We start from the raw sequence: 12,784 nt of genomic DNA on the forward strand, positions 1-12,784 counted from the left end.
AACCAGGAATTTTCAGTGTGGATGAAACAGCCTCATATTGGAAGAAGATGCCATCTAGGACTTCCATAGCCAGAGAGGAGAAGTCAATGCCTAACTTCAAAGCTTCAAGGACAGGCTCCCTCGTTAGGGGCTAATGCAGCTGGTGACTTTAAGTTGAAACCAATGCTCATTTACTATTCTGAAAATTCTAGGGCCCTTAAGAACTATGAGAAATCTACTCTGCCTGTGCTCTATAAATGGAGCAACAAACAGCCTGGATGACAACACATCTGTTTACATATGGTTTACAGAATACTTTAAGCCCACTGTCGGGTCTTACTGCTCAGAAAAAAACATTCCTTTCAAAATGTTACTGCTTATTGAAAATGCACCTGGTCACCCAAGAACTCTGATGGAGATGTATGAGATTAATGTTGTTTTCATGCCTGCTAACACAACATCCATTCTAGAGCCCATGAATCAGGGAGTAATTTTGACTTTCAAGTCTTACTATTTAAGAAATATATTTCATAAGGCTATAAGCTGCCATAGAGAGCAATTTCTCTGATGGATCTGGGCAAAGTAAATTGAAAACCTTCTAGAAAGGATTCACCATTCTAGATGCCATTAAGAATATTCATGATTTATGGGAAGAGGTCAAAATATCAACATACACAGGAGTTTGGAAGAAGTTGATTCCATCTTTCATGGATGACTTTGAGGTGTCCAAGACTTCAGTGAAGGAAGTAACTACAGATGTGGTGGGAAAAGTAAAAGACACAAAATTAGAAGTGGAGCCTTAATATGTGACTGAATTGCTGCAATCTCATGATAAAACTTTAAAGGATGGAGAACTGGGCTTCCCTGGTGGCGCAGTGGTTAGGAATCTGCCTGCCAATGCAGGGGACATGGGTTTGAGCCCTGGTCCAGGAAGCTCCCGCATGCCGCAGGGCAACTAAGCCCGTGCACCACAACTACCGAGCCCGCGCTCTAGAGTCCACGAGCCACAACTACAGAGCCCAAGCGCCTAGAGACCGTGCTCTGCAACAAGAGAAGCCACCGCAATGAGAAGCCTGCTCACCGCAACGAAGAGCAGCCCCCGCTGGCCGCAGCTAGAGAAAGCCCGCATGCAGCAATGAAGACCCAACGCAGACAAAAATAAATAAATAAAATAAATTTTTTTTAAAAAAGGATGGAGAATTGCTTCTTATGGATGGGCAAAGATAGTGGTTTCTAGAGATGGAAATTACTCCTGGTGAAGATGCTGTGAGAACTGTTGAAATGACAACAAAGGATCTAGAACATGACATAAACTTAGCTGATAAACAGCCGCAGAGTTTGAGAGGATTGACTCCCAATTTTTAAAGTTCTGCTGTGGGTAAAACGCTATCAAACAGCATTGCGTGCTACAGAGAAATCATTCGCAAAAGGAAGAGTCAGTTAATGGGGCAAATGTCGTGGCTGTTTTATTTTAAGAAATTGCCACAGCAGCCCCCAAACTTCAGGGACCACCAGCCTGATCAGTCTCAGTCTGCACCATCAACATCGAGGTAAGACCCTCCACCAGCAAAAAGATTATGACTTGCTGGAAGCTCAAATGATGGTTAGTATTGTTAACAATAATTTTTTTCATTGTTGGCCTCACCATGTGGTATGTGGGATCTTAGTTCCCTGACCAAGGATCAAACCCGTGCCCCCTGCATCCCGTGCCCCTTGCACTGGGAGTACAGAGTCTTAACCACTGGACCGCCAGAGAACTCCCTAACAATAAAATATTTTTTAATTAAGGTATATACATGGTTTTTATAGGCATAATGCTATTGCACATTTCTACATAAACTTTTTTTTTTTTTTTTGTGGTAAGCGGGCCTCTCACTGTTGTGCCCTCTCCCGTTGCGGAGCGCAGGCTCCGGACGCGCAGGCTCAGCGGCCATGGCTCACAGGCCCAGCCGCTCCGCGGCCTGTGGGATCTTCCCGGACCGGGGCACAAACCTGCGTCCCCTGCCTCGACAGGCGGACTCTCAACCACTGTGCCACCAGGGAAGCCCTAAACATAACTTCTATATGCACTGGGAAACCAAAAACTTCATGAGACTCGTTTTATTGTAATATATGCATTACTGTGGTGGTCTGCAACCAAACCTACAATATCTCTGAGTTATGCCTGGGTAATCATCACAACCACACAGATTTTACAGTGCTAGGATACCAACAGCTCAAATTAGAGAGCAAACTGAATCTTAACTGCATAATGCCGTCCCCATTTTTTTTTTGGCTACACCACATGGCATGCAGGATAGGGGATCTTAGTTCCCTGACCAGGGATTGAACCTGTGCCCTCAGCAGTGGAAGCACAGAGTCCTAACCATTGGACCACCAGGGAATTCCCAATAAAGCCATCCTCAGATAGTTTCAGACAGTATTAGAACAAGGCAATATTCAGATGACATGACACTATACATAGAAAATCCTAAAGATGACACCAGAAAATTCCTAGACCTAAACAATGAATTTAGTAGAGTTGCAGGATACAAAATTAATACACAGTAATCTCTTGCATTCCTATACACTAACAACGAAAGATCAGAAAGAGAAATTAAGGAAACAATCCCATTTACCACTGCAACAAAAGTAAACAAAAGTAAAATACCTAGGAATAAACAAAAGTAAAATATCTAGGAATAAACCTACCTAAGGAGGCAAAAGACCTGTACACAGAAAACTATAAGGTATTGATGAAAGAAATCAAAGATGACACAAACAGATGGAGAGATATACCATACTCTTGGATTAGAAGAATCAACATTGTGAAAATGACTATACTACCCAAAGCAATCTACAGGTTCAATGTAATCCCTATCAAATTACCAATGGCATTTTTCACAGAACTAGAACAAGAAATTTCACTATTTGTATGGAAACACAAAAGTCCCCGAATAGCCAAAGCAATCTTGAGAAAAAAAAATGGAGCTGGAGGAATCAGGCGCCCTGACTTCAGACTATACTACAAAGCTACAGTAATCAAGACAGTATGGTACTGGCACAAAAACAGAAAAATAGGTCAGTGGAACAGGATAGAAAGCCCAGAGATAAACCCACACACATATGGTCACCTAATCTATGACAAAGGAGGCAAGAATACACAAGGGAGAGCCTCTTCAATAAATGGTGCTGGGAAAACTGGACAGCTCCATGTAAAAGAATGAAATTAGAACACTCCCTAACACCATACACAAAAATAAACTCAAAGTGAATTAAAGACCTAAATGTAAGGTCAAACACTATAAAACTCTTAGAGGAAAACATAGGCAGAACACTCTTGGACATAAATCACAGCAAGATCTTTTTTGACACATCTCCTAGAGTAATGAAAATAAAAATGAAAATAAACAAATGGGACCTAATGAAACTTAAAAGCTCTTGCACAGCAAAGGAAAACATAAACAAGACAAAAAGACAACCCTCAGAATGGGAGAAAATATTTGCAAATGAAGCAACTGCCAAAGGATTAATCTCCAAAATATACAAACAGCTCATGAAGCTCAATATCAAAAAAACAAACAATCCAATAAAAATATGGGTGGGGGCTTCCCTGGTGGTGCAGTGGTTGAGAGTCCACCTGCCGATGCAGGGGACACGGGTTCGTGCCCCAGTCTGGGAAGATCCCACATGCTGCGGAGCGACTGGGCCCGTGAGCCATGGCCGCTGAGCCTGCGCGTCCGGAGCCTGTGCTCGGCAACGGGAGAGGCCACAACAGTGAGAGGCCCGCGTATTGAAAAAAATATATATATATATGGGTGGAAGACCTAAATAGATATTTCTCCAAAGAAGACATACAGATGGCCAACAAACACATGAAAAGATGCTCAACATCACTCGTTATTAGACAAATGCAAATCAAAACTACAATGAAGTTATCACCTCACACTGGTCAGACTGGCCACCATCAAAAAATCTACAAACAGTAAATCCTGGAGAGGGTGTGGAGAAAAGGGAACCCTCTTGCACTGTTGGTGGGAATGTAAATTGATACAGCCACTGTGGAGAACAGTATGGAGGTTCCCTAAAAAACTAAAAATAGAATTACCATATGACCCAGCAATCCCATTACTGGGCATATATCCTGAGAAAACCATAATTCAAAAAGACACTTGCACCCCAATGTTCATTGCAGCACTATTTACAATAGCCAGGACATGGAAGCAACCTAAGTGTCCATCAACAGAGGAATGAATAAAGAAGATGTGGCACATATATACAATGGAATATTACTGAGCCATAAAAAAGAACGAAATTGGGTCATTTGCAGAGGCATGGATAGACCTAGAGACTGTCATACAGAGTGAAGTAAGTCAGAAAGAGAAAAACAATATCGTATATTAATGCATATATGTGGAATCTAGAAAAATGGTATAGATATTCTTATTTGTAAAGCAGAAATGGAGACACAGATGTAGAGAACAAATGTATGGATACCAAGTGGGAGAAGGGATGGGATGAATTGGGAGATTGGGATTGACATATATACACTATTGATGCTACGTATAAAATAGATAACTAATGAGAACATACTGTATAGCACAGGGAACTCTACTCAATGGTCTGTGGTGACCTAAATGGGAAGGAAATCTAAAAAAGAGGGGATATATGTATACATATAGCTGATTCACTTTGCTGTAGAGCAGAAACTAACACAACATTGTAAAGCAACTATACTCCGATAAAAATTAATTTAAGATAAATAAATAAAATTTCAAAAAGAACAAGGCAATATTATGATAACAAGGTGACACAATGAGGTCTAGGTTGAGGTCACATGACTTCCCAGTAGTCTTTCCCTAAGTTATTTGCTGACTGCTAATTTCACTCTTTTTTTTTTTTTTAATGTCTTCCAGCTCTCATTTCCCCATAATTCAAATATGAAATATTACTATCAAGGTCTCAATATTATAAAGGGCTGTAATTGAAAAAATATCTTTTCAGCAAACTTTCATGATTTAAAAACTGTTAGACAGCATTAAGTTTAGGTGAAGGAATCCGGTTTTGGATAGTCAAAGAAAATAGAAATGTAAGATATTGGAGGGGGTGCAAAACACGTCATTCTGTCAAATATTCCAAATAATCTCAATTCAGTTATCTCTTGCTTTTTGACAAATTAACAAATAGGCTATTAAAACTAACATATATTTCAGGGAGTTCCCTGGTGGTCCAGTGGTTAAGACTCTGCACTTAACCACTGGAGATGGGTTTGATCCCTGGTCAGGCAACTAAGATCCCATGTGGCGCAGCCAAAAAAAAAAAGAAGTTAACGTGTATTTCAAAATAAAACTTAGTCATTGATTTCAGCCACCAGACTTTTCACCAGAATAATGAAAATAACTGATTCAGATTTATTTTCCCATCCTGTTCTCTGATTACCTGTTGGTCAGGTGGGCCTGACTCTGGTATAGAAAGGAAGTATAGTCACTGCCTAAGTGACTGGGAGGGTCAGGAGAGGGAGACCAAGGCATTGTGATGTTACTGTTAGCAACCTGTTAACTCCAGTCCTCTTTCAGGTCTCAATTTACTTCTCCCAGAAGTCCTCCTTGTCCTCCTAGACTAGGACAGCCCGCCTGTTACACACTCTCATAACACCTTACCCTTATCACAACAGTAACCAAATAATTATTTCTGTAATTAATTGTTTCATGTCTGTCACCTCCACTAGACAATACGTTCTATGAATCACAGGTTGTGTGCATTTGGTTCAGTTTTACAGTACCTAGCACAATGCATGGCATATTATTCATGGTCAAGAAATATTTAATGAATAACTGAAAAAAGGGAAGCAAATGATTTTCAAAAGATGCTCAGCCTCACTCATAGATAAAGAAATAAAAATGAAAACATCAATGAAATACTATTTTCTACTTATCAAATGAAAAGTTCAAAAAATGTGATAATACACACAAAAAATTTGTGTTGTTGGCAAGAGTGCAGTGTGACAGGTGGCCCCTGTGGGGAGTGCTGTAGGTTGGCAATTTCTTCGAAAGAAACTTAGCGCAATATTTCAAAACATAAATGCATATACTCTTTGACCCAGCAATTTCACATCTAAACTTTTATTCTACTGTCACACTTTCATTTATATTCAAAGACCCATGTACGAGGACATTCATGATTTTGCTTGAATAGAAAAAGAATCCTAAAATCATACAGGAGAATTAAATAAATTATGGTAGTACCATATAATAAAATGCTACATAGCAATGAAATGATGAGATTTTTATATATGATACATATAAAGCATTTAATCATTTTTATAAAAATATAAATAATATATATTTAATCAATATGTGTATTGATTAAAAATAATATCCAAGGGCTTCCCTGGTGGCGCAGTGGTTGAGAGTCCGCCTGCTGATGCAGGGGACATGGGTTCGTGCCCCGGTCCGGGAAGATCCCACATGCAGCGGAGCGGCTGGGCCCGTGAGTCATGGCCGCTGAGCCTGCACGTCCAGAGCCTGTGCTCTGCAACGGGAGAGGCCACAACAGTGAGAGGCCCGTGTACCGAAAGAAAAAGAAAAAAAAAAAAAAAGAAAAAAATAATATCCAAGATGCATAAGTGGAAAAAATAAAATGTAAAACAATGTTTATATTACATTCCCCTTTATTGTTGTGGTGGTTTTCAAAAATATATATGTGCATACAGGATATATCTAGGAACATACATAAGAACTGGTAATAGAAGTTGCTTCTGGTGGGGGAAAGACTGGGAAATTAGAATCTGCCACAGAAGAAAAACTATTTTTAATTCAGGATATTTTTCTTTATTATAGCTATAGTTATTAACTTTCTGTTCCTTTTTTATTGAACTATAGTTGATTTACAATATTGTGTTACTTTCAGGCATACAGCCAAGTGATTCAGAGATGGATATATAGATATAGATTCTTTTTCAGATTCTTTTCCATTATAGGTTATTACAAAACATAGAATATATATGCTTTGTAGCATAATCACTTCTGACCTCCTCACTCCTCTCTAAACTTCAGAAGGACAGTGGAGCTTTGGATGTCCTGAAATGCTGGTCAAATTCAGAATGCAGATCCATTCAGCACAGTGATTTTAAAACTTTCAAAGGGTTGATGTCATTTAAAAGTTGGAAGATTTTTTATAAAAAACTGGGTTTCCTGCTTCTCTTGAAAATTCAGTTCACACTGGACTGAATTCAATTCACACTGGACTTGTACTCCTACTTAGAAAATGCTAAGGCTGAGTAGTGGCCACCTCTTTAAGATGGGACCTGTGTCCTCCAGTTCACCCAAATTCCCATCTTTCATAGTCTTTAAACCTCATTCATACTCTGAAGGCATTTGAGATTGTGATCTCTGCTTCTAACATCTCTACAGAGTAAGGGATGGATGGATGGATGGATGGAAGGAGAAACGAACAAACTAACCCAGCATGTGGCAAAATTCACATCTTCCACATGACTCCTGCTTTCCAGGGAGCTCAACAGCTGAATTCTCATAACAAGCCACTCTTCTTCTCTGTTCTTTTCTTGTCCTGGGTCATGTTCAGAAAAATTCTGGTCTAAGTCTGAGTGGAGAAAAGACATACTTCTTTTTAATAAGGACTTTCCATTTTCCCTCCTAAAACCCAGAATGAGTATGAGGCAGAAGTCAAATTTAAAAAAAAAAAAAATCATTCCTGGGACTTCCCTGGTGGCGCAGTGCTTAAGAATCCTCCTGCCAATGCAGGAAAACGGGTTCGAGCCCTGGTCCGGGAAGATCCCACATGCCGCGGAGCAACTAAGCCCGTGAGCCACAACTACTGCAGCCCGCGTGCCTAGAGCCTATGCTCCGCAACAAGAGAAGCCACCGCAATGAGAAGCCCCGCGCACCGCAACGCAGAGTAGCCCCCGCTCGCCGCAACTAGAGAAAGCCCGCGCACAGCAACGAAGACCCAACCCAGCCAAAAATAAATAAATAAATTATATATATATATATATATATATATATATATATATATATATATATATATATATAATTCCTGTGCCTCTGTATGTGAAAAATCGGGAAAGTAAAAACTCAAGAGGGATCCAAGCAAGTCACAGCCTTTGCTTTGATGTGCTCCCGGTGACCCACGCTGAAGCAACACATGGCTATGGATTCCCATTGTTAGTGTAAATGTGACTTTTCTTACACAAGGGGAGTGGTTTTGATCGATTCAAAGGGCCCGGTGGGCAGCCAGGGATCAGCATAAAGGGTGAAAAGGTGAGCAATAAATATGTCAGTGCCTTGACACAATTAGGTTTATAAAAAAAGCACTGAAGCAAAATGGAACATAGCGGGTTTACAAAAACAGCTGACATGTTCTATGTTTTAGAGAAGGATTTATGGCTAATTAACTGTCCAGAACAATTCTAACTCCTGTACATAGCAAAACATAAGCTGAGACAAAGAATGATTGATTTTAGTGCGAAAGTCCTGTATTGTGAAATGAGAGAGAAAGGGAGGACAGTGTAAGGCAATTATTTGGAAGTATTGAGTTTGCACAGCTTAGATGTGGAATCAGGATTTTGCAGGAGACTGGGTTTTGTTGCTGCTGCTCTTGTTCTTATAGCTGTTGTTGTGTTGTTTTAAAATATCTTGCGGTTATATCTGTCATGGAAAAGAGACTGATTTACCAGAACTTTTTGAAGTTACTGCTACTGGAATCCAACAGGAGAAGGTATTCATCAGCTCCCATGTATACAGATTATCATGCTGTCATTACAAGAGAGGAAAGAAGAGCTTTTGGCTTTAACAGTAACTACTTTTCCATGTTTAGAGTTTCATCTGGATTTCAGGGGCACTGAGAAAGTGCCCATAATAGGAACAGGAGCGATCATATTTTGAAAATGTAAGTTTCTATTCAAATCATTCTGTGTCCTGAAATAAATCCTTTCTGCCATCGGTTCCATATGCATCCACTTTTCCTAGCCTTGAAACACAGCTGAACCAAGAGTGTGTATACCACTAATGAACATCAGTCTAATACCAAACATCTACATTCGAAATAAGGTCTAAGCACAGACAACAGCACCAGGATTCATCTTCTGGTTCTCTCTTTCCTCCACTCTCTCTAAAGATCAATTGCTCTGACTTTGGTTACCCACCTCCTCCCTCCAGAAAGCTTCTAAGAGAGGTAAGTGAGACTATAACCACAGGAAAAGGAGGAGCTAAAGTCTAACACTAGAAGACATGGACAACAGAAGATAGAGGGTGGTCTACCAAGAGGGAAAATAGGTTGGATGAAGTTTAAGTTGGTAGAGGAATTAAGATAAAGATAAACAAACAGCTTGCTTTTTGAAAGGGAAAAACTAGGCTCTAGATTATTTCCATTAGCTGATGTCAAGCTCCAGAAAACACAAACTGGCTTTTTCTTTTATTTATCTGTTTGTTTGTTTGTTTGTTTTTGGCTGCGTTGGGTCTTCGTTGATGCCCTCGGGCTTTCTCTAGTTGCGGTGGGGGGGCTACTCTTCGTTGCTGTGCGGGCTTCTCATTGCGGTGGCCTCTCTCGTTGCAGAGCACGGGCTGTAGGCACACAGGCTTCCAGTAGTTGTGGTGCACAGGCTTAGTTGCTCCGCGGCATATGGGATCTTCCCAGACCAGGGCTCAAACCCATGTCCCTTGCGTCGGCAGGTGGATTCTTTTTTTTTTTTTAACAGGGAAAAGAAAGTAGAGTTTATTGGCGGGAGTAGGGAGGGGGCAGCGCCAAGGCTCTCACGAGTGCAGGGCCCGCCATTTGTCCAGGGGGCCACGATTAGGGATGTACTTGACCCCACAGCCATCTGGAATGAGCCATTTTTCTGCCACCATGTTTTCAAACTCATCTGCATTAAACTTAGTAAATCCCCACTTCTTGGAGATGTGGATCTTCTGGCGGCCAGGGAACTTGAACTTGGCCCTGCGGAGGGCCTCAATCACATGCTCCTTGTTCTGCAGCTTGGTGCAGATGGACATTATGACCTGGCCAATGTGGACCGTGGCCACTGTGCCCTGGGGCTTTCCAAAGGCACCACCCATACCTGTCTGGAGCCTAGATTGGGGACAGCATGCCAGTCATTAATGTCCACTGGAAAGGGCTGTCTCCAAGGTCCCTTAGGGCAACCCATACAGGCAACAGGCTGCATACACTACCAAGGAGGCTGCTGTTTGCAGCCATTGCACACCGGGCCCCCATGGGGAAAAGAGCACAGTCGGCTTAACTGGCTGCAAAGGGCAGGTGGATTCTTAACCACTGCGCACCAGGGTAGTCCCCAAACTGGCTTAAACATAGAGTTGATTAGCACTTAGAAAAGAAACTGGAGATAACTCAGAGCAAGTTTCACAAATTAACCTCTTTTTTTTTTTCCTGATAGGGCATCTATATTGGTAGATCAGAGATAGATAACTGATGTTAGTTAGGGATTTCAGAGAGTCAGGTGTCAAAGTCTTTCATAATAGTTTGGTAGGCAAAATGGAGAAACCAAGGCAATGTGATAGTACAGATAAGACCAGCAACTCTATGATGGAAGGGATTGTCACTAACGTGTTCACTGCTATGTCTTCTCTATGCAACACAAAGCCTTACCCAGGCTCAAAAAATTTGCATTGATTTAGTAGTTAGGTGCATTCACTGATGTACCAAAACACATTGTTTTCTGGATCTCTGTCAACAGATTTTATTTTATTTGTCTCCGTATCTCCAGGGCATTAGAAAGTACCTGGCATAAAGAAGTAGGCATTTAATAAAATGTGATAGATGAATGAATAAGTCTATAGATCTTCTATAAATTCTTACAAGGTTCTTTTCTTAGTCTTAACCTAGTCAATGTTCTGAACAATGACTTGGTTGAAGATACATTAAAACAAGGGATTATCAATTATTACAATTGTATACATTAAAACAATTAACACATGAAATACAATGGACCAAAAGGACATAGATCAATACCTATATGACAAAATTTAATATCTCTAAATGTATATTTTTAAAATGCACAAATGAAGGATAGCAGAGTTCCCAGCGTGAAGTAATTTACTCTGTAAAAAGATATGACAGCTCTCATCAAAAAGACCACAAATAACAAATGTTGGCAAGGATATGGAGAAAAGGGAACCCTGTACATTGTTAGTGGGAATGTAAATTGGTACAGCCACTATGGAGAACAGTACAGAGGTTCCTCAAAAGACTGAAAATAGAACTACCATGTGATCCAGCAATTCCACTCCTGGGTATATATCTGAAGAAATGAAAACACTCTTAAGGGAAATCAGAAAATATTTTGAATTGAATTAAAATAAAAATACGACATACAAAAAATTGTGGTATACAGTGAAAGCAGTGTTTATAGGGTAATTACATCATTGCTTATTTATATTAGGAAAGAAGAAATGTAATCCACTATATTAATAGCCAAAAAAACGCATGATCATCAACTGATGCAGAAAAAAATATTTGATAAATTCAACATCCATCCCAGATAAAAACTCTCAGCAAACTAGGAATAGATGAGTTCTTTCTCAATCTATTGAGAAAAGGCACGCTCAAAAAAAAAAAAAAAAAAACCCTACAGCTAACATCATACTAACTGATGAAAGACTGAATGTGTTCCCTCTAAGGTCAGAAACATTACAAGGATGTTCACTCTCACCACGCCAATTCAACATAATACTAGAACAACCCTTAACCAGTGAAATAAAGCAAGAAAAAAAATGCACACAGGTTTGAAGGAAAAAATAGAACTGTTTCATAGACAATGTGTAGAAAATCCCAAGGGAATCTATAAAAAACCTCCTAGATCTAAAAAGTGAATTTAGCAAGATCACAGGCTACAAGGCCAAAAGACAAACGTCAATCATATTTTCATTTAGCAGCAATAAACAATTAGATACTGAAATTTAAAACACAATACCACTTACAGCAGCCCCCAAGAATGAAATATCTAGGTATAAATCTTGTAAAATATTTCCAGGAACTGTATGCTGTAAACTTTATAACACTGGTTTTAAAATAGACCTATGTAAATGGAGAGACATACTATATTCAAGGATTGGAAGACTCAGTAAAGATGCCAATTGATCTACAGGTTTAATGCAATTCCAGTCATAATCTCAGCGGGATTTTTGATATATATAGGAAATCTATGGGAAAGCAAAGGAACTAGGATAGCCACAATAATTCTGAAAAAGAGAAATAAATTTAGAGAAATCGCACTACTCTATTTTAAGTTTTACTACAAAGCTACAATAATTAAGAGAGTATATTATTAGCACAGGAATAGACACAAATCAACAGAACAGAATAGAGTCCAGAAATAAAATCACACATATATTAATTTTGACAAAAATGGAAAGGCGTTTCAATGGAGAAAGGATAGTTTTTTCAATAAATGGTGTTTGAACAATTGAACACCCATATGCAAAAAAAAAGAACCTCAACCCATACCATGACTCATAAACAAAATTTATCAAAGTGGGTCGTAGATCTAATTGTAAAACACAAAACTATACAATGGTTAGAAGAAAAAAAATAAAAAGAGATTCATGGCTTGGGTTTAGGTAGAGTTCTTGGACATGACATCAAAAACACAATCTATAAAAGAAAAAAATTGATAAACTGGACTTCATCCAAATTAAAATTTCTATTCTATTAAAGATATTCACTGTTAAGAGAATGAAAGACAACCTACAGACTGGGGGATATTATTGGCAAATCATATGTTGGTTAAAGACATATCTATTATATATATGTATATATATATTTCTCAAAACTCAATAATAAAACAACTTAAAGT

At 39.3% G+C, this 12,784-nt stretch overlaps 1 long non-coding RNA gene across 1 annotated transcript in view; it reads right to left on the reverse strand.

The window, feature by feature from the left end:
* Nucleotides 1-653: 653 nt before the first annotated feature.
* The window catches only part of LOC307187543, a 44,655-nt gene continuing 32,524 nt past the window's right edge, over nucleotides 654-12,784 (reverse strand). The window contains exon 3 of the long non-coding RNA XR_013828641.1: nucleotides 654-729. This is a non-coding gene — a long non-coding RNA (uncharacterized lncRNA). The remainder of the gene's footprint in view (nucleotides 730-12,784) is intronic.

Source organism: Stenella coeruleoalba (assembly GCF_951394435.1).
Source record: "Stenella coeruleoalba genome assembly, chromosome: 6".
Classification (NCBI taxonomy): Eukaryota; Metazoa; Chordata; class Mammalia; order Artiodactyla; family Delphinidae; genus Stenella; species Stenella coeruleoalba.